The sequence below is a fragment of the Adiantum capillus-veneris genome, chromosome 16, assembly GCF_014529385.1.
Source record: "Adiantum capillus-veneris isolate H3 chromosome 16, ASM1452938v2, whole genome shotgun sequence".
Taxonomy (NCBI): domain Eukaryota; kingdom Viridiplantae; phylum Streptophyta; class Polypodiopsida; order Polypodiales; family Pteridaceae; genus Adiantum; species Adiantum capillus-veneris.
The window spans coordinates 91599090-91620206 of record NC_140946.1 but is presented as its reverse complement, the minus strand read 5'-3'; the positions used below and the strand labels follow the sequence as shown (position 1 = coordinate 91620206).

Sequence of the window (21117 nt, the reverse complement as noted above, 5' to 3'; positions counted from 1 at the left end):
CAGTGCACAGAACCTATTTTCCCTATTTTAACCATTTTTCACTTATTATTAATAAGTGACTTTGTTGGGAAACTGGGTAGGGTAATTCTGGCAAGATAATATATAAGAAACCTAGCGCTAGCACTTTCTGGCAAAAGAGGCAGCAGGGACAAGTGTCCAACAGAGCACCTTCTCAGCAAGACTCCCGGCAAGACAGCTAGCATTTTCTTCATCAGATCAAGCCTAGCGCTTTGCTACAAGATTCAGCCCTGGCGTTTTGCAGTTGTAGATTAGCCCCGGCGTTAGCAGATCCCAGCATTCAGCCCTAGCTTCAGCGTTCTCAGTTTTCAGCATATAGACACCGCAGAACAGCCCCCAAACCTCGCAGATGTCACCTTCCCGCAGCAGATCCTCGCCGCACGGTCACATCAGCCAGTGTTTGCAGATTCAGTCCTCTATTCGCAAATTTCAGCATCTGCATTTTTAGCGCACCGTCGTCGTGTCGTCGTCATCAACATAGAGTCAAAATTCAGCAGATACAAGATTTGCAGACTTCAGCCCTTAGCGTTTTCAGTTTTCAGCCTATCTCGTCGTCGTCCTCATCGTCGGCAAGTCCATTGCATTATAGAGATTTGTGCAATCAATAGTAGACCGCTCTCGCCATAGAGAGTGGGGCCTTTGGAGGAGGGTTTGACAACATTCTGGTGTCGTATTCTTCTCTCTCTATCTCTCAGTCTTAGCACCTTCATTCAAAGTGTTTACCACTTTGTTTGTGATCAATTGCACTCTCACTAAAGGAACGAAGGGCTCTCTCTTTCATAGGTAAAAGGAACCCTTGAGCACAATTCGGAGCACTCATCTTGAGCAAAGTTTAACATTCGCTTCGCTGCACCTTACAGTGGATTGTTGTGGGCGAAAGCAACACAGAGCTTTTCATTATGGCAGAGAAGAGAGACCAAATATCTGAAGAGGGATCTTCCTCACATGGCACAGAGACAATTCCTTCAACTCTTCAAGCAGAGGACAGGTTGTTCAAAGCTCAACTGCGTAGCTACATGGAAATGTTTCAGTAGTTGGCGAACAACCCAAGGATGCAAGAGTTCTTGTAGGCTCCTATACAAGATTTACAGGCTCCGACGCATAGCGTGACTAAGCCCTTGCAGGAAAAGGAGATTTCCAATGCACATAGGACTCGTGATGCTCGAGGGAAAGCCCATGTGGTTGAGCAACCAGCGGTGTCCATTGATCCAAAAGGCAATTTTCTTTACTTGGACAGGAACCGTTTGTGAATGGTCAAGGGAGTAATGAACAGGCTATGTGTAAGACCCTTTCGTTACCTACTACATATCCTGGTTATTTTGAAGGTGGTTCACTGTTTCAAGCTATGGCTGGACATTCCATAGATTATAACGTATATGCCAAGGAATGTGTTTGGGACACATTCCATAGATTATAACGTATATGCCAAGGAATGTGTTTGGGACAATGCAAACAGGCATGGGTAACCCTATGCATGGGAACATAGGTGTCCAACTGGGTTTTCAGGGTGCCTATGGTCAATTTCGAATGCCTGGAACACACTTTGGTATGGCTGGTTTTTCGCAGCGATATGTCCAAAATGCATATATGACAAGTAAAACAAGTGATGTGAGTGCAAGAATGGTCAATCCTGGAGCACCACTTTTACGGGCACCTGTTTATAATAATTTGACTCCTTTGAGTCAGCCTAAGGATTACAAGGTGGGTGGGTAGGGAGTGAAGTTTGAGACTTTCACGGGAACTGAGGATCAACTGAAGGCTTTGACCTTCATACAGTAGTTCGATGCAACTTATGCTGGAGGAAACTTCACAAAGTCTTCGAAGATACGCAAGGCTACCACTTTCTTGAAAGGGTCCACCATTGTTGAGTCAAGGTCAAGCCCTAACAACGTGGGTCCAATTCAAACCGCTTTTTACACCTGCATGGCTTACAAACACTTTTGAAGTGGATGTGATGACATAATGACACGAGTTAAATGTTAAACAGTGTGTAAATCTTAAAGAGTACAATAAACAGTTTTGGGCCGCATTGTTGCCAATAGCCTCCTATAGGTTTGTGCAATTGTCAGAACAGATTGAGAAGAACTATTGCGGATTGCCCAAGAAAATCAAGGACTACTGCACAAAGAATACTGCCATGAATATGGCGCAGTTGATTGAGAATGCAATCTGTCGAAGGGAGATTCCGATGGATTGAATAGCCACAAGAAAGGGTCCCCAGGGTAAACAGTTTTCAGCCGAGGGCACTGCTGCAGCAAAGCCTTTTGTGCCCTCCACTGATGAAACTGACACGTCCAAGAAGGAGTCTAAATCTTCTTCTGGGCTACGAGAAGGACATAAAAAGCATTTTTCTGGCAAAACTTTTGAACAAAGGAAAGCTCTGAGAGAGGCCAAGAAATGCTACATTTGTGAAGAGGAGAGACATTTTGCGAATGAATGCCCACAAAAGAAGTCACAGGATAAGAATGACAAGTCAGAGCGTAAAGGAAAGATGCCAAAGCCCAGTGCAGGACTTGTCCCAGATTTCGTTGGTGACCAACCAAACATAGATGCCACGGAATTGTGCAGAGCTTGTGGCAAAGTTAGAGACCAGACAGTATTGGTTTTCTTTGATTCAGGAGCCCGTGCAAATTTCATATCACCAAAATTGGTATCAAAGTTGGGCATTCGTGCATAGAAGATGAGTATGACAGGTAAAGCAGGTTTGGCATGCCCAAGTCATTCAGAGCCTGTTACTCCCATTTTGGGGAAGCTTCATTTGCACATTCAAAGTTATGTGGATGCGGAAGAATTTCATATTATGCCACTTGAGGGCTGTGATGTGTTATTGGGTATCCCATGGTGTTACAGGTGGCATGCTATGGTGGATACAACAAAAAGATTACCCTTGTACAGAGAGGAAAGACTCATGTCCTTGATGTAAAGCTTAAAGGCAAGTCTATTCCAGTTGTTTCTGCTTCTGTAATAAAGAATCATCTTTCTGCATACTTGATCTTTGCAAAAGAAGTACCTGAAGTTGTGTCTAATTTATCTACCTTAGATAAAGATAGGTCAACTTTTCTAAGTGGTTTCAGTGATTGTTTTTCAGACTCTTTGCCAGGGGAGTTTGTCACCAGGAGGTGTATTTTTCCTGTTGCCTTCCGTAAATAAGTACTAGATATTCTTATTTATTTTTATTTTTACTTGTTTTCCCCGGGACCCTTGAAAAGGTGCAAGTGGACATTGTATGGCCAGTGTGAAACGGTTGCGGCCGAATAGGTTTCTCACATCGGGAGTCTAGGTCGGTCAGTCTGGGACTGGTCGGGCCAGTTAGCACCGAATTCTGATGAGTATGGAAGCCTGTGTGCGCCAAATGAAGTCTGGGCCACTCGGAAAGTCACTTATAACTTTATAAGTCAGTGGGAACTAGAGAATTAACTCAAAGGGGCAAACTGGACACTTGGCAGGAGGAGAGCTGCCTGCAGGACACCTCAGCTGGAGGGGGCGCCCAATTTGAGAGAGGAGGCTGATTTTTACTCTAAGTGAGCTACAGTGTGTGTGTGAGTAGTGGGTGCAGGTCTACAGCTTTAATGGAAAGCTTGCCTTCTCCTCTGTCTCATGTAGCGCGATGATTTGCTCTCGTGCATCTCTCTCTCCCCTTTGGCACATATGGTAATGCCCCACTAGATGGGCTACTCAGTTGAACATGTACAGTTCTGGGGGTTTATGCGCGTTTGCCAAGGCAAGAGCCTTCTGAACAGGAACCGGATTAGCTAATTGCTAATCCCCCACAGGTACGCACAGTTCCATCGCGAAAGATTGCGAGTTCGGAGAGTTTTCTCGCGTGAAAACTCGTCCAATTCACACGGGAACTGTCCCATTGCGTGCGGGAGCCCTTGGGACACGCGTAGTCGTGTTCGCTCCGCTAAAAACGATCCGAAACAGCGAATTACAGCCTGCTGTGTTTTTCTCGTGAACACCGGGGGAGTCTCGTGAGAGCCTTGGGATGCGTGTACAGGCTTTTGGGCACCCGGCAGTGAAAAACAGGGAATTACAGCCTGCTGAAATTCTGTGACAGCTCGCCAGAAAGCTTCCAGATAGCAAGGGAATCCATCCTAGACAGGTGCTTTTGACCTACAGGGGTTTTTGCGCCGTTATGCTGCCAAAATCAGGTCGAAAACCTGCGTTTTCAGCCCTCGCCAGGTTTGGACAGCTTTGTGAAAGCTTGTGCTAAGTGGTCGGATCGTCTACTTTAATTTGAGTAAAGAAATACCGAAAGGGGCGCCAGTCTTTGGGGCCTACAGGGTGTCGGTCTCGTGTGCGCAGTGACATTCTAGTCGCTGGACGCAACTGTGTTCTCTTCCCTTCTCAGTGCTCTGTGTAAAGTTAACAGGTAATTGAAATAGTACCGCCCTCTACGTTGTACAGGCCGGTTATAGAGTTACCTCCTGAGAAACTTGAGGATCATACCATAGATCTAGTGCCAGGTTCTAGTCCACCGGATAGACCACCGTACAGGGTTAGTGCAACCTAGCAAGAAGAGATCATGAGTCAAGTCAACGAGCTTTTAGAGAAGGGGCTGATTCAACCCAGTTCATCCCCTTTTTGTTCGCATGTACTCCTAGTGCAAAAGAAGGATGGTTCATGGCACATGTGCATTGACTATAGTGCCCCAAATAAGAATACCATCAAGAACAGGTTCCCCATACCGAGGATAGATGACCTCCTTGATCGGCTTGAGGGAGCGTCACTGTTTACCGGGATAGACCTAAAGAGTGGGTACCACCAGATACGCATTAGGCCAGAAGATGTCCATAAGACTGCATTCAAGACAGCATTTGGTCTCTATGAGTTTCTTGTCATGCCATTCGGTCTCACAATAGAATGATGGACAAAATATTTAGATCACATAGAAACTTCGTGGGTACCTTCTTTGATGACAGGATTGTCTACTCAAAGTCTGAAGAGGAGTATAGGGATCACTTGATCGCAGTTTTCAATGAGCTACGCAAGAACAGGCTACTCATTAATGTGAAAAAGAGTGAATTCTTTTTAAAAGAAATTTATTTCCTTTGGGCACATTGTTTCAAAGGATGGGGTACGCATGGATCCCACCAAAGTGGAAGCAATTAGGTCATGGCCAGACTTGAAGTTCGTGACATTCGAAGCTTTCTAGGCTTATGTTCCTACTATAGGAGGCTCATCCAAAATTTTGCTGAGATTGCTTCTCCACTCCATGCATTGCAAGGGAAAGGAGTTACTTTCAATTGGAGAGCCAAGGAAATTCTAGCCTTCAAGCACTTGAAAGAAAAGCTGACTTCAAATCCGGTCATCATTTTGCTAGATCTTTCGAAACCTTTTGTGGTTCAATGTGATGCATGTGGCCACAGTCTTGGTGTATTTCTAATGTAGAAATTAGAATGGCCGAGTAGTCGCATATGAGAGCAAAATTCTTTTGAAGACCGAAAGGAACTTGCAAGTTTATGAGAAGGAATTGCTCGCAGTTATTCACGCTTTCACTAGTTGGAAACATTATCTGCTAGGGGCTGATTTTCCACACAGATCATCAAACCTTGCGATACTTTCTCACACAAACGAAGTTGTCTGAGAAACACATGCGATGGGCAAACATCTTGTCAATGTTCCATTTTCAAATTGTGAATGTGCAAGGGAAAAAGAACGTGGTGGCTGATGCATTGTCACGAAAGCCCCAAATTTTAGCAATGTCAATTTCGTACCATTGTGAACTAGACGAAATGAAGACACAATATGTTGAAGATTCAGATTTTTTGAGGATCTATGATCAGCTTGTTGATGGGCAACATCATGAGCACTATGTAAGGTGCAATGGAAGTGAAAGTTGATAGTGCTCAGGATGAGTGCTCCAAACTGTGCTCAAGGGTTCCTTTAACTTACGGAAGGGAGAGCCTTCCGTTCTTCTTAGAGAGAGAGTGCAAGTGCAATGATCACAAACAAAGTGAATACTACTGTGAATGGAAGTGCTAAGAGAGAGAGAGAGAGAGAGAGAGAGAGAGAGAAGAATACGACACCATACGGTTCTCAAACCCTCCTCCAAGGGCCTCCCTCTCTATGGCGAGAGAGGTCTATGCTATAGATTGAACAAATCCCGTACAATGGTATAGATGCTATGCAATCTATAGCATAGACATCTCTCGCCATAGAGAGGGACCTTGGAGGAGGGTTTGAGAACAGTCTGGTGTCGTATTCCCCTCTCTCTCTCTCTCTCTCTCTCTCTCTCTCTCTCTCTCTCAACACTTTCATTCACAGTAGCATTCACTTTGTTTGCGATCATTGCACTTGCACTCTCTCTGTAAGAAGAGCGGAAGGCTCTCCCTTTCGTAAGTAAAAGGTACCCTTGAGCACAATTTGGAGCACTCATCTTGAGCACTATCAACTCTCACTTCCGCTGCACCTGACATTGGTATCAGAGCTCTGTGTGCACTGCACCTAACATTGGTATCAGAGCTCTGTGTGTGCTTTGGCTTCGCGAACTCAAGGGAAGAACCATCAAGAACAATGAACCCCAAGGACCAAGAAGAACCCAAGAAGAACAGAACCCAAAGAACCTAAGCAAGACCAAGAACCCAAAGAACCTCTCCCATTTTTTTTCCTTAAAAAAGCTTCATGTCCCTACCCCGGACTTGTTAGCCTCTCAAAACCCTCAGTATCATGCATCCAGTACCACCTCCGATCTTCATTGCCATGTCTTTGAAGGAAGATCGACATCGGATACACGAAAACCTAGATCTTGAGTACCAAGATCTACTTGCCTCTTACGCAGATATGGAAGGAGTTGGAGACAGGGTCCCTAGCCTCTTCTGCATTCGCATTCGCATGTAGCATGCATCCACTTCCGTCGACAAGAAACCCTTGGATTTTTCTCCGAGCACCCTTACCTTTTAACTTCACCCGCAATGTTTTCACGACAGGACTATTCAGGTGGTAGTGCTTGCTTGCAGGCAGAGTCTGCACGAAGGCTAGAATTCTACGACAGTAATAAGGCTACCTAGTAACTCGTATGGTCGGTGTTTACCAATGTCAGGTGCAGTGGAAGAGAATAAGGATTTTGCTTGGATCTAGTACTCCGCATACAAACACAAGGGACAATTTACTTCAATTGAAAGAACTGAATGGAACTGAGAGAGACAAGAGAGAGAAAAGAGACGACACATGGATGTCAGGTTTCAACCCTCAAGGGTCCCCTTGCTTTGTTGCCAGAGCAAGTACTTTCTTTATTCTTGCATAAATGCTACTACAATGATTGGATGCTAAGATGCTGATGCTAAGGTGTAATGATGTTGTGGTACTTGATGACGACTATGCCGACGACGACGATGATGACGATGACGACGATGGTGTCGTCGTCAAGTCCAAGACTGCGATGATGAGGACAAAGGTGTCATCGTAAAGATAGGGATCTGCGATGACGATGATGATGACGATGACGAAGGTGTCGTCGTCAAGATAAAGATCTGCGATGACACTGACGATGTCAGAGACGACGATAGTGTCGACGACGACAGCGTCAAGGCTGAAAACTGAAAACGTTAGATGCTCTGCTGGAGATCTACTACTGTGGAGGTACTGCGGCCTGGATCTGCAACTGCTTCGCCAAAGTAGGGCTGAAATGCAAAAATGTTGGCTGATCTGGCTGGAATCTGAAAACGCCAGGCTTATCTGCTGAATTCCGAAAACGCTAGGCTGATCTGGTACTAAATGGGGTATCTAGCGAGGATCTGCAACCAAAGGATGCGGGTTCTCGCGAGGCTAAGTGTCACAAACGGGAGCGCATAACAATATAAATATATTCGGATAAATAGAATTTATCACTTAATATTGAAGCCAAAGGATATAGAGAGAAATAAATAGAGAGAGAGAGAGAGAGAAGATCGACACAGTACTGGGGACCAGAAGATGGGCTGCCCCCCCCCTGTAATAGTATCTTTATTACCGAGGAGAAGTCTATACAAGCACTTGAACCGAACGTATTACCACGTTCGTTCTAGAATAAGACTCGATGGTTCCCAGAAGCCTAAGCTTCCGATTCCTAGGGCAAAACCCTATTCCAAGGAACTTCCGTTCCTTATTCCAAATCCTTGAGAACCAAGGTTCTCACCTCTGGATCTCACTACCAGACTCAGGGCATGACATTCCTGCAACTCTCTTTTCCAACTCTGTTTGCAGAGTCCTCTTCCCGCAAAACAACTCTGCTTTCCCGGACACAAAGTCCCTACTTGGGAATCCCAACTTCCGGATCACAACTTGAGAGACTACCTTTCTCCGATCCGTGGATCTACTTCCCAAACTCGGGTACGAAACCCTTGGGCTGATCTGGCTCTAATTCCTCAGAGCGCTTTCTCTGCTCCTACTCCCTCACTAAGAGGAAGTACACTTGCAAACCAATACCTAGAGATCATAACATGAAAATCGTTACCTTCAAAGTCTCAACGCTCGAATCGCAACTCGGTTCTCAAAAAGCAATTCCCCGGAAGATACTTCTACATAGAAAATCCTCTCTTCCAATCCTACACACAAAAGAGGTGTGTTCTCGGGTTCCTTCTCGTAAATCAGCCTCGTCTACGATGTTTATGGGCTGAAAACAGAGAAAAACAGCAGCTTGTCACGATGGAAATACGCTCCGTAGGCACTTCTTCGCGAGGGAGCTCGCACACTGTGTCTTGGCGACATCGGGTACACTTGGGACAGTCATGGGCATCACCGGCAAACGTCTTCTTTGCAGGTGAACTCTATAGCAGCATCTCCTTCTTGCAAAAACTGATCCTCTCCTTTGAGTGAGGGTATGTGATGCTTTTATAGCTCCTGGCCACGGACACGAATAGCTGCTCGCGTAGAGATCGCGGCCCTTTTTTTTTTTTCGTCTTCGCTGTTCTGTCAGATAAAGAGAGAGGAAACGTTGGCTGATCTATTGCCTTATTTATCAGATGGCTGTCCACTTATTAAGTGGGTGGCTGGCGTCTTTTAAAAATAGTCTGAATCTGCCCAGAAACTCAATAAAACCTTATAAGTTAAAAACAATGCTTTCACAGCACTTCCCAGGCGTCCCTTCATGCAATCACATGCACTTTTCAATGCAGACATAGACTTCCTCGCGGGAAAGCATCTGCTTTCCTAAAAGGCAATCCCGCTTTCTCAAAAAGCATCTGTTTTTCCTCAAAGTTTCCTCTGAACCCATCTTCATTCAAGTGCTTTCTTTTCCTTGTGCACAATTCTAACACACTTCGGAATTTCCTCTCGACTATGGATATCCCCTTTCCAATGCACCCGTCACCCACCTTGTGACGCATCAGGAATACCCATCACCTAGTCCTTTCCTACGGAACTTACGGTACAATCTCCTTCGCGATGCTCTATGTCACCCACCCTATGACGTATCAGAAATGTCCGTTCCCGGATGGTCGAATACTTCTTCCCGATGCTCCCTGTCACCCATTCGATGTGACGCATTAGAAGTACTCATTCCTCGTGGCCTTACAGATTTCCCCTTCTCAGTGCTCCTGTCATTACTTTGAACGACACACTAGGAATACTCTGTACTCGAATGTCTCCAGTGAGAAAAACCCTCTCACTTAAAATTGTAATAATTCATTTAGAATTATTTTTCTTGGTGTTCCAAGCGAGAAAACCCTCTCACTTATAAATCCAATAATTCATTTAGAATTATTTTTATGTCAGATAAAGCCAATTTAGCAACATCCCTCTCACTTATAAACAATTGTCCTCAATTGTAGAGGTCTAACTGAACTGCCGGGGAGAAACCGGAAAAATTTCAAATCTTGCTCAATGGTGAGTTGAGCTAGTCCTTGGAAATTAAATTAAATAAAAATTCAAAAAAAATCAATACTTACCTTACCGGTTCATGTCCTTCCTCTAGTACCTTGAGGATATCCTTCACCAATCATCAAACTTACGAGCCATGTAAGAACTCGTCATTCGCGTCTTTCCAACAGATCGGAAGTTTCCTTATCCAAAAATCTGTTAAGTTAATTCCATCTTCTCAATCCGAGAAGAATAATCCTCCTAGAAATCAATTCAGGTCTCTGTCCTTGCGCATAACCTTGCGTTTTTAGTCCTGAGGATATTAAACCTCTTGTGTCCTCCCACATAGGGAATGCCCAAATCATAGAGTATTAATCTCGATGTCTTTCTTTCACAAACAAAGTCTGCGATCACCTTAAAGAAGGTTCCTTTTCCGGGCCGCTGCTCAACGTAGGCAGATGGTTCCAATCCGAAGATTTCTTGTGTACGGCAGCACTTCTTTCCAAATTTTCCTCTTGCGAGTTATTACCACCAGCAGTGTTTTCCCGACGTGCATTAGCGTCTCTCCCTTGCAAAATAAAAAAAAATCACCTTGCAAGCACCAATGATGACTTGCAAAATCTTAGGCAAATAAAATTCTAGCCATACCATTCTGTGAACATAAGTTCAAACTCTGCCCACTTATGGGCGAACCCACTTTAGATCTCAATGATGTTCTCCCATATGTGGTTAAGGTAATTCTTACCATTTTAAAACTGTTGGCGAATTATACTCTTACGAATATAATTTTTTGAATTTATTCCAGCAGCGTGTAAATGCTGCTTGACCTGCTCATGGAGAAACATATACCGCAACCAAAAGTTGCTTTTGTAATGTTTAAAGCACATAGCGTACTCAATGATTGACGATCATCAGAAAACCTCTTCTCCGTAGAGACTCAAAGTCCTGCTACCGAACACATCTCAAATAGAGATTCTCGTGTCGGAATATCCTTGCGTGCGAAAAGGCGCTCAAGAGAGTATAACAAACTCCCGTCCAGTTCCTGAAAAGGAAGTTGGTTCATCTCATTCCGTTCAACAGAAAAAAAGTTCGATTGGTATATGACCCACCTTAGCACAACTCTGCATCTTCGTGTGTTATCTATGTATCCAAAGGTGTACATAAATTTCAGTGAGCCTGGGAAATTACCTTCCCTTCGTAAGATCCTAGAGCGAAGACACTCAACCTGACGATCCCTTGGCTCAATCTTAGAGCAAAACGCGCTCATCAAATAAACTAGAATTTTAATCCTTGGATTCCTCGATCATAGGCCGTAGTCGTTGCTTGTTCCTTCCCTCGTAAAGAGAGTATTCCTTCACTTGTGCGAAAAGCACTACCATATCTTCCCTTACCGGGTCAGGGGTGTAGGCTTAAAGAGTACTCAAGCTTAATGAAAGCTTTTCTTTGCTTGTAAGCTCAGAATGGTTCCTTCATAATTTCCTACCCGCAATAGCAGGTAATCTGTTCAAGAATTACCGAATGCCAGATCAATCATGGACCTTCCGGATGGTTATACAAAGTAGTTCATCGTATAAAACAATGTTCTGACTCAACCCTACTCTCATAAGCACTCAAGAGTGATCAGTCCTCGTTAGACTTATGCATTCCTCGTGCGAAAAAGAAAGCGCACTTTGTAACTTCCTCAAAGATGTAACTTTAATCAGACCTGACCTCTCACTTGAAGTTTGAGGGTCTTCTATTCAAAAACTCAGAAGTTAGATTGAATTCCCTTACTCCAAACTTTCTCCGGATAGCAACGTATCCTTCGAGGAGGGGTAACAAAAATTCATTGTTCTGTGTTCAATGGTTCCCGTCCCACTGTGGGGATTAGATTCTATGTACACTGAGGTGTACACTTTCAGCTTGTACTGCTGACTCCACCATCCGCTACAAAGTATCTTGCGAATGCGTTTAAAAAAGTCCTTCGTTAAACTTCTTTATCGTTTCTTCCTCAAAGAGGTTCAAGAATGGAGCCACCTTGGAAAGAGTGAACAAATACTCATTCACATAATCCATGACTCGCTCGTGCTCCTATCGGGCAAACCGATCCCAATCTTCTTTGATGCCTTCCTCAATGCGTAGAGGAAACAAATTTGTCCAAATATTCAACCTTGAATTGAATCTAAGCCTTGTTGTGAATTCCTTGCAGAGCTTTGGTATATCACCAAGTACTTGCAATTCCCCTTTAGGTGTTTGGTCACATGCCTCACCTTCGACGCTTTTCAGAAATTGCCCTTTGCAAAGGCAATCTTCAAACTGTCGAATGAAAGCCGTAGCTTTTGAAACATCTTCCCTTCCGTCAAAAGTATCAAACTTGACTGGAGTGTTCCTATGTCTAGACACCTTCTTCCTATCCTTCCCAAAATGACTAGATTTCTTGGCTATGGTTCTGGATTGATGTTCATGGATATCTTTTGGGTTCTGAAGGATCTTGAGTATTCCGCTCCTTGGATTCTCTAGGTTCTTGAGCATCATACTCTTGTCGCCTTCTCGACTTCTTGCAAAAAGAAAAAAAAAATTTCCCAATTCTACGAGCTTTTCCTGCAAAACTTAGGTTTCTACCTCCTTACTTCTCTCTTGGCTTGTCATGGCTTCTTCCCGTATCTTCCCAAAGTCATCCTCCTTTACAGAGAAAGAGAGGAGACCATGCTCTGATACCACTTCACAAACGGGAGCACATAACAATATAAAATATACTCGGATAGATAGAATTTATCACTTAATATTGAAGCCAAAGGATATAGAGAGAAATAAATAGAGAGAGAGAGAGTGAGAAGATTGACACAGTACTGGGGACTAGAAGATGGGCTGGTCCCCCCCCCCGTAATAGTATCTTTATTACTGAGGAGAAGTCTATACAAGCACTTGAACTGAACGTATTACCACGTTCTGTCACAAAGTGATGACGTGGCTACGGACAGCAGAAACCCTAATTTCTGCCAAAAACCCTAATTTCCGAAAATCGCGAAGGTAGAAAAGAAAATTTTTTAAAAAAAATTTTCTGGAAGAACTTGCTTTATGTGTGCAGATAACAGGATCGAGAATGAGATGATGATGATTTTGGAGCAATGACAGCTCTAGAATGAACCTGATAACAAAAAGAATCATGAATTTTGAATCCTGAATGAATCAATGGAACTTTTGTGAGCGCATCAAGAGTTCTCGCGGGATGAGAGGGCCACACAACTAGAACTGTATGATTGAATCACTTTGTTCAGTATGAACTCAATGTGTGATTGATGGATTGGGATCCTTGGAAATGATTACTCGCACATGATTGTGCTTAAGTACATATGGAATGATTGACCAAATGACCATAACATTTCGGTTTTGAGAAATCTATGGACATGATCGCAATATGGGATTAGTTAATCGACATCAGTGAGATCCGGGATGGATCTAGATGTGGTTACTAAATACTTTGTCAGGAATCATGGTCCTAGATCAAAACGAACTCCATGGACATGATTGCAATATGGATTAGCTAATCCGACATCAGTGAGGTCCGATGCGGATCTAGATGTGATTGCTAAATACGTTGCCAAGAATCATGGTCCTAGACTTTATGTGATATGGTTTGAATGTGATGTGATTGTCGTTTTGTACAAGTGCTGGATTTGTGTCGTCTAGAGCGTCAGTACTTAAAGTCAGTGTCTACTGAACTGGTTTATGGCTTATGTATGATTTTGCAGGCGTAATCAAGGGTGATTACAATACTTTCAAGAGGGGGGTATGCCACAAAATGATGACATGGCATAACGACCCGCGGACAGAGCAGGCTGACGTGGCAACAGATTGTACGGATAGGCACGAACTTCGCGCTGACTACTAACGTCGTGTACAGAATCCTAGAATTTGCACTGGCTGATGACGTGGCAACAGATTGTATGGATAGGCCCGAACTTCGCGCTGACTGCTAACGTCGTGTACGGAATCCTAGAATTTACGCTGGCTGATGACGTGGTAGACTGCATGGATTTTCGCAAATTGCACTGACTGCTTTTGACAGATTTTGGAATAAGTTTCTTTTGGGACAGATTGCTTTTGAGTTTTAACTGCCTTTGGGGCATCCCTTGTAAGAATAAATAGACCCTTGGGGCCTCACTCTTTAGAGCATCTGGACTCAGAGTTTGAGAGTAGAGGTCCCCTCGGGAGTTGTACTTTGCTCAAGCATTAATATAAAGAAGAAAGGAGTGCCAGATTTTGGGGTCAATACCTCTGGGTACGGAACTACGTCGGGCCGTGTCTACTTAAATTTTAAAGTTGTGAAGTATTTTAAAGCGATTCTCTTGTGTGTCGTGCCGGATTCTGGACTTGGGGTGCTCAAGATTGTGACAGTACGGTAAGACCTCCCATCATCAACATGAGCACACACATGATAAGCACACACACAACCAACAACAACACGACAAACGAGGATCACAGTAGGCTAAGGATGTAAAACAAACGAAAATTTGAAGGGACACAAAACTCCTCCCAAGGAATCGGTAGAGGACAACAGCAAGTTTCCGAAGGGGGATCTTGACAAGGTGTGTACACTGTTCAAGAGTCAACTCCAAGTTGATACCTGTGCAAAGCGAATGATCAAGCACTCCGAGGACCCGAACTATGTGAAGTATCTAAAGAATCATCCACTTAATGAGGGTCACTCCCGATGGAAGAAGGCCATCCCACTCACCTATCAAGTCGGCCATGAAGATCAAAGCAAAGCTGGGTGCAAAAAAGCAATAATTCCACTTGCAAGAGGATTTTGACAAAGCTCTTGAGTAGATCTGTCAAAAGATGAAAGCCAACAAGAATTCTTGGTAGAAAAGCAAGTTGGAAATTTTTGCCGGTTACTCGAACCAAAAAACGACTTTTGAGGCGGCTAGTGGATCCAAGAAGTGTGTTTGCTTTTAAGGATGACCCCAGTTCTTCCTTGTCTTCAAACATCTCTAACATTTCATCTTCCTCTAGTTCCAGTGAGGCTAAAAAGAGGTAGAAGAAGGAGAGAGAGAGAACAAGAAAAGCAAGAAAAGCAAATCCAAGAAGAAGTCTAGAAAGCACAGAAAGCAATCTAGCAGCTCAGAGGAGGAGACCTCATCCTCTTCCAAAACTTCTGATAGTGATTCCCACACGTTTGGTACCATTTACAATAGAATCAGATCACCTGTGTGGAGAGCCACTCAGTACGACAACCTTGAGAAGAAGAAAAAGAAGACTAAAGAGTTCAAGGATGGGGTCAAGCAAGGTTCGATATACCTAGATGCATCCAGGATATACCCAGATTCACCCTTGAAGGAAAGTGCAAGGTATAGCCTCATGGTAGTCACCCACGAGACAATATAACCATCAGCTCCATCATGCATAGTATTGACTAAATACCACGACATCCCCACTAACGTCGTCAGTGCCCAATAGTGGGTGTAGAACTAGGTACAAACATATGCTCCCAAACACAACACACACCACACGCACACACACATGAGCATACAGCGTGCTGAGTTTCTGTCATGACTCCGGAGATCAAGGGCAGACTCAACCATAATGAAGCCTAGCACTAAGAGAAGCGTTAAATTGGAAAAATTAGCACAAAAGAACAGGTAGTTGATAGGGCATACACACCACAAAAGATAGAAAGGATGGGGTCAAGCAAGCTTCGATACTTTTTCGGGTTTTCATCAAACCCTTTCTCACATACAACAATTTGACACCACTTTCTCTAGAAGCAACTTCTATGAAGCCTCCAAAGTAGGAACAAAAGGCGGAATCTGTTCTAAAGCAGACATGGTGGTCAACCCTGCTTCTGTACAATAAAGCTCTGAAAACGTGGGTAAAGTTCAAGAAAGTGTTCACTTAAATATGGTTCACCAAGCAGTACAAACACGATGTGGTTACGACTTGGAACCATTTGAAGGTGCACGAAGACAATACCTTGGCTACATATTGTCAACAATTTTGGAGTACCTTTTTACCAATTGCTTGATTCCTTTTTTGGAGCGGATGGAGCAGTTTTGTTGCGGATTAACTAAAGAGATCCGAAGATATTGCTTGAAGCAAAAAGTCTAAGAGCATTCAGAAACCCATGGAACTTGCAAAGGATGGTTTTTGTTATGAGCGCGTCTCGAGCTAGAAGAGAGCAAGAGGAGGCGTTCACAATATACAAGAGCTTGCAACTTGATCACGACTTTAATCTTGATTACAAGAGCTCTTAATACTTGATTAAAAAAACTTGATTACGAGACTTAAATTACAAGAAGCATTACTACCATAGTGTTGTTCATCCACCTATGATGGGTACACATTGCTTCACGTCCTTTGTTGCTTCACAATTTGTATGTATAAGGAAAAAGGTCAATTACACTCGGGTATTTCTGCCTTAGGGAGCCACATTTGCCTTGCTCTTGGCTGCAGCTTCGAATGAGAATTGACCTTTTGAGCAACCCTCTTGCGCATAGGAAATGATTGGTGCGTTTTGCTTTGAGAATTTAAAGACCATACTTTGTTTTTAGTTTTCAATGGTCCCTCTGGATTGTGTACCCTAGATTGCACCCTGCAGATTGTGGACTACGATATTGGGGCTTTGACTTTCTTTGGCCCTTCATACTATCTTGTGAGGTCATTTCTAATCCGACCCTTATTGCCCAAGCCTGGAATATGACATAAGGTATCATACTCTTGAATCTACCGTCTCTCTTGTAACCTCTGTTTATGTTCATAAAACCACAATGTTTGCAGATGAATGATGTCATGTTTTCCCCTTTTGTTTGTCGGGTACGATATCCGGCAGGAGCACCCTTTCAGTCCTAACTTCATGCATCTTGTCGTATTTCCCCCTTCTGTCTCTCGTGTAGGAAATCCAGAAAATGGTAATTATAAGGACTCTGAATCGAGCTTTTTCCATAATTGAGTCATAAAAGGTAAGAAAGGCAACTGGGATAGCACCTAGTGTAACTGTGCACGTTGAAAGCTCATACCAGAAGAGCATATAACCATTCCGTCAAAGTCGTGAGTCGGGGGCCGTCCATCAACTCAACATTCCTGTGCGGAATGGAGAGTTGCAGCTCTTGGATGCACACCATGTCAGCACGCAGAATTTACCCATTCTCTAGGCAATGAAGGAGCTCCAACTCAGCGCAGGGAATGTGATGAGGTGCTGCTACATCAGCGCTCATAATTTGCACTTGCTTGTCAGGCTTTTTCTTTGCTACTGCAGTCGCCTTGTCAGGGTACACTCTTTGTCTCCTTGCCCCCCTCCCCACGACATTTGACGGTCAGGAATGGTCATCCACTGACCATTCCCTTCAGAAAATGCTCCCACCATGGCTCCTGGCATCAACCGGTCGGCTGTGGTCACCCTTTCTTTCAGGGAATGGATCATGCATTCGCTACACCATCTCCAATCCGAACCGAAGCCCATCCAAGAGGTATCATTACTGACCGATGTGGTCAATGCGTACAACTCGACTTAGGCAGACTGATGAGCAGATAGAGTACCTAAACGATTAAGTCGATTCAGAGAAGGAATTGAGCGCTCTCTCTCTCTCTCTCTCTCTCTCTCTCTCTCTCTGTGTGTGTGTGTGTGTGTGTGTGTGTGTGTGTGTGTAGCAAATACCTGTTGCATTTTGAACGGGCTGCGGATAGTCACCTGCACGCTTTGGTTTCATTCAGGGAGTCGCGGCTTCTCAAAAGTTAACGTGAAAGTCGTGTGACCGCCGGAATGCTACGCTTGCCACGTGTCGACTGTAGATTTTTCCAGCCCACTAGCTTGCACGACCAGTCGGTAACGGGTCTCACTCGCTCTTACCATCAGTGAATGTATGTACATGTGTGTGTTTATTTTTATACATCCCTCCATGACACACACACACAATGGACACTATCACCATTAACTTAATGATACTTGTTTACATATGTTTGAGTGAGTGTATGTGACAATAGGAAACTTGAAATACTCTTTCTACCACCCATGTGTAGTAGATTGGTTATGTTAAATGCCACTTGAAGCGAATCATGTTTGTAAAGGGGTTCTTTCTTATTTTGTTGGGTTCATTTTTGCAATTGGGACAACTTCACGTTCCCTATAGAGAACCTCCTAATTAATATCTATGCCTACTACTTTGCACTCAAAAGATCAATCTTGATCAGTCTCTATGGAGAATAGATGCAAGTGTGTACATCTTTGTCTTCTACATATCCAATGGCACAATTGTCTAGCAGTGCTCATTCTAGCTATAGAAGAAAGCATTAGATATTGCTTCTCTAAGCCTCCTCATCTATATTGCACTTTCTAGATATCATTCGGATGTAACTTTTAGTATCGTACTTATTGGACTTAATACACCAAGCATCTTGAAATAAGCAATTGTCGGGCGAAATGCTTGGGCCTTGTGGTCAAGACGCTACACCCTCTAGTGGGCTCAAACTGTGAGACGTTAGTGTGTTTAGGACTCTACACCCTCCTGTAGGCTCAACCTACCGAAAATTCGTGTGCCCTTTAGAGGTTCCTACAAATGCAAGGCACTAAACCTATGGCTTCCTTTCCCTTACTTCATGTGGTGAATGCATTCTTTGTCACCCATCCCCACACTCCCTTTATATTGCGATAATTTATAAAGGGGGTCTTTCTGGTTTTGGTCAATTCATTCTAGCTATCGGACATCTTCTACAGGAGATCCATAGAGAGAGGGAGAGCATGCCGCAGGACATTAACACGAAGCAGGGGGTTCTTAGTAGTATCGGCCCGTGTAGAATGATGCAAGTGTGTACATCCGTGCACATAAGGAATAGCGCTCTCTCTCTCTCTCTCTCTCTCTCTCTCTCTCTCTCTCTCTCTCTCTCTCTCTCTCTCTCTCTCTCTCTCCTTTTTGTACTCTCTTTAGTTTTTTTATATTCTCTATCTCTCTCTTGTTTATATTTTATAGAGCACCCATTGTATCAGTGATGACACATACCCCTATGTGGTTCCTCAGGGATATATCTTTTTGGTCTCATAATTAATTTGGCCTTTTGCAGACTTTAATATAAAATTGCATTTCACTTCATCTCTCTCTCTCTCTCTCTCTCTCTCTCTCTCTCTCTCTCTCATATTGCATTGGGCACCCATTGTGTTTGTTATCACACATGCCCCGCACACTTCTAGACATGGTATTAGATTCAACAATTTGTAATGGTTTGGTCTCTCTTTGTTTTTTTATATTCTCTCTCGTGTCTATATTGTGCACGACACCCATTGTATCGGTGATGACACACACCCCACATAGTTCCAGTTAGTAGCAATCCTAGATTCATATTAGCTTTTTTTTCTTGTTTCCCTAGACATGGTATCAGATGTACCACTTTGTGGTCTCATAGGTGACACTGACCTCTTGAAGATGTTAATATATCATTTCATCTCTCTCTCTCTCTCTCTCTCTCTCTCTCTCTCTCTCTCTCTCTCTCTCTCTCTCTCTCTCTGTGTGTGTGTGTGTGTGTGTGTGTGTGTGTGTGTGTGTGTGTGTGTGTGTGTGTGCATCGGGCACTCATTGTATCAATGATCACACATACCCCACACAATTCCAAACATGGTATCAAATTCACCAGTTTCTAACAGTTTGGTTGATATCTCTTGTTTTTTATATTCTCTCTCTCGTTTATAGTGAACATGACACCCAATGTATCAGTGACGACACACACCCCACATAGTTCCAGTTAGTAGCCACCCTAGATTCATTTTAGCATCTATTTTATTAATACCTAGACATTGTATCATATTTACCAGTTTGTAACGGTTTGGTCTCATAGGTGACACAAACCTCTTGAAGATGTTAATATATCATTATCTCTCTCTCTCTCTTCTCTCTCTCTCTCTCTCTCTCTCTCTCTCTCTCTCTCTCTCTCTCTCTCATATTGCACTGGGCACCCATTGTATCAGTGATCACACATACCACAAACGGTTCTAGACATGATATCAGATTCACCAGTTTATAACGCTTTGGTCTCACTTTGTTTTTTAATATTCTCTCTCTTGTTTAGGCTATGGTCAAGCGAAGCTTAGTTTCCTCTGACCCTCTTTGACGGTGAACAGCTTTCCACCGGCATAGTTTTGTAAATATGCCCAAAAAAGGCATAGTTACAAAACTATGCCGGTCATGGCCATGTATTTCTCTCATGTCTGCACTTTGCTTTCCCTCTCTCTACCTACTGCTCACGGTGACGCCCTCAGCTCCTGTCAGACATTGTCATAGGCTTACATATAATTAAGCATCGTGTGACCATAGCCTTATATTGAACATGACACCCATTGTATCAGTGATGACACACACCCCACATAGTTCCAATTAGTAGCAACCCTAGATTCATTTTAGCATCTCTTTTTTTTAATACCCAAACATCGACCTCTTGAGGATGTTTATATATCATTTCATCTCTCTCTCTCTCTCTCTCTCTCTCTCTCTCTCTCTCTCTCTCTCTCTCTCTCTCTATATATATATATATATATATATATATATATATATTAATTTGAATAACTGAATAAAAATATAACTAAAATAGATTTTGCTTACCTGGTTGACCTGATTGAGAATGTCTATGCTGCACCACCCGCTGACTTGACACATTTGCAACGAGTCAGAAAATGTTGTGTGTGTGTGTGTGTAGCAAATACCTATTGCATTTTGAATGGCCTGTGGATACTCTTGTGCACGCTTTGGTTTCATTCAGAGAGTTGCGGCTTCTCAAAAGTTGACGTGAAAGTCGTGTGACCACCGGAATGTTACCCATGCCACATGTCGACTATATATTTTCCAGCCCTATGTTTTGATTGTGCCCCATGTTCAATTACTCTTTTTTCTCTCTTTTTTTGGAAATCTGATGCGAAGCTAGATTTACAGCATTGCGCCCACACACCCACACCTCCATGTCGCAAGGGGTTAACCGCAGCAAGCGCGAGAAAAGGGATGTTGGAGCTGGGATGTTTGGGCTGACGTGAGAAAAGGAGGGGGTGAAAGAGAATATTCGAGAGGTATCCGACTTAGTAATCTCGTTTCTTTTCTAGTGAGCCAATAGCCAATAACAACAGGGTAGGTCCCAATGATTCTCAAAAATCAAAATTCTTGCATTATCTAAAAAGATGCTCTAATCGAAGGAGAAATTGCTTACAAAGACATATCTATTTTTTGACATAATTTCTATTTATGATTGAAGGAGAAAACCCCCATGAGGGTCAGTGACGGATTGTGAACGTCTCTCTCTCTCTCTCTCTCTCTCTCTCTCTCTCACACACACACACACACACACACACAAAGAAGGAGCTCTGCTCTTGGT

The 21117-nt window shown here is 43.4% G+C and overlaps 1 protein-coding gene across 3 annotated transcripts in view; it reads right to left on the bottom strand.

The window, feature by feature from the left end:
- LOC147439449 (BTB/POZ domain-containing protein At1g01640-like) overlaps positions 1 to 17563 on the bottom strand; it is a 35067-nt gene extending 17504 nt beyond the window's left edge. The window contains exons 1-2 of one of the 3 annotated variants that reach the window (XM_086485302.1): positions 17429 to 17505; positions 16759 to 17310 (exon numbers count right to left, since the gene is read on the bottom strand). The gene's annotated coding sequence lies outside the window, so the exon portion shown is untranslated. Of the gene's footprint in view, positions 1 to 16758; positions 17311 to 17428 lie in introns of all 3 variants that reach the window. The other 2 variants (XM_086485301.1, XM_086485300.1) reach the window with 2 other exon arrangements.
- Positions 17564 to 21117: the final 3554 nt, after the last annotated feature.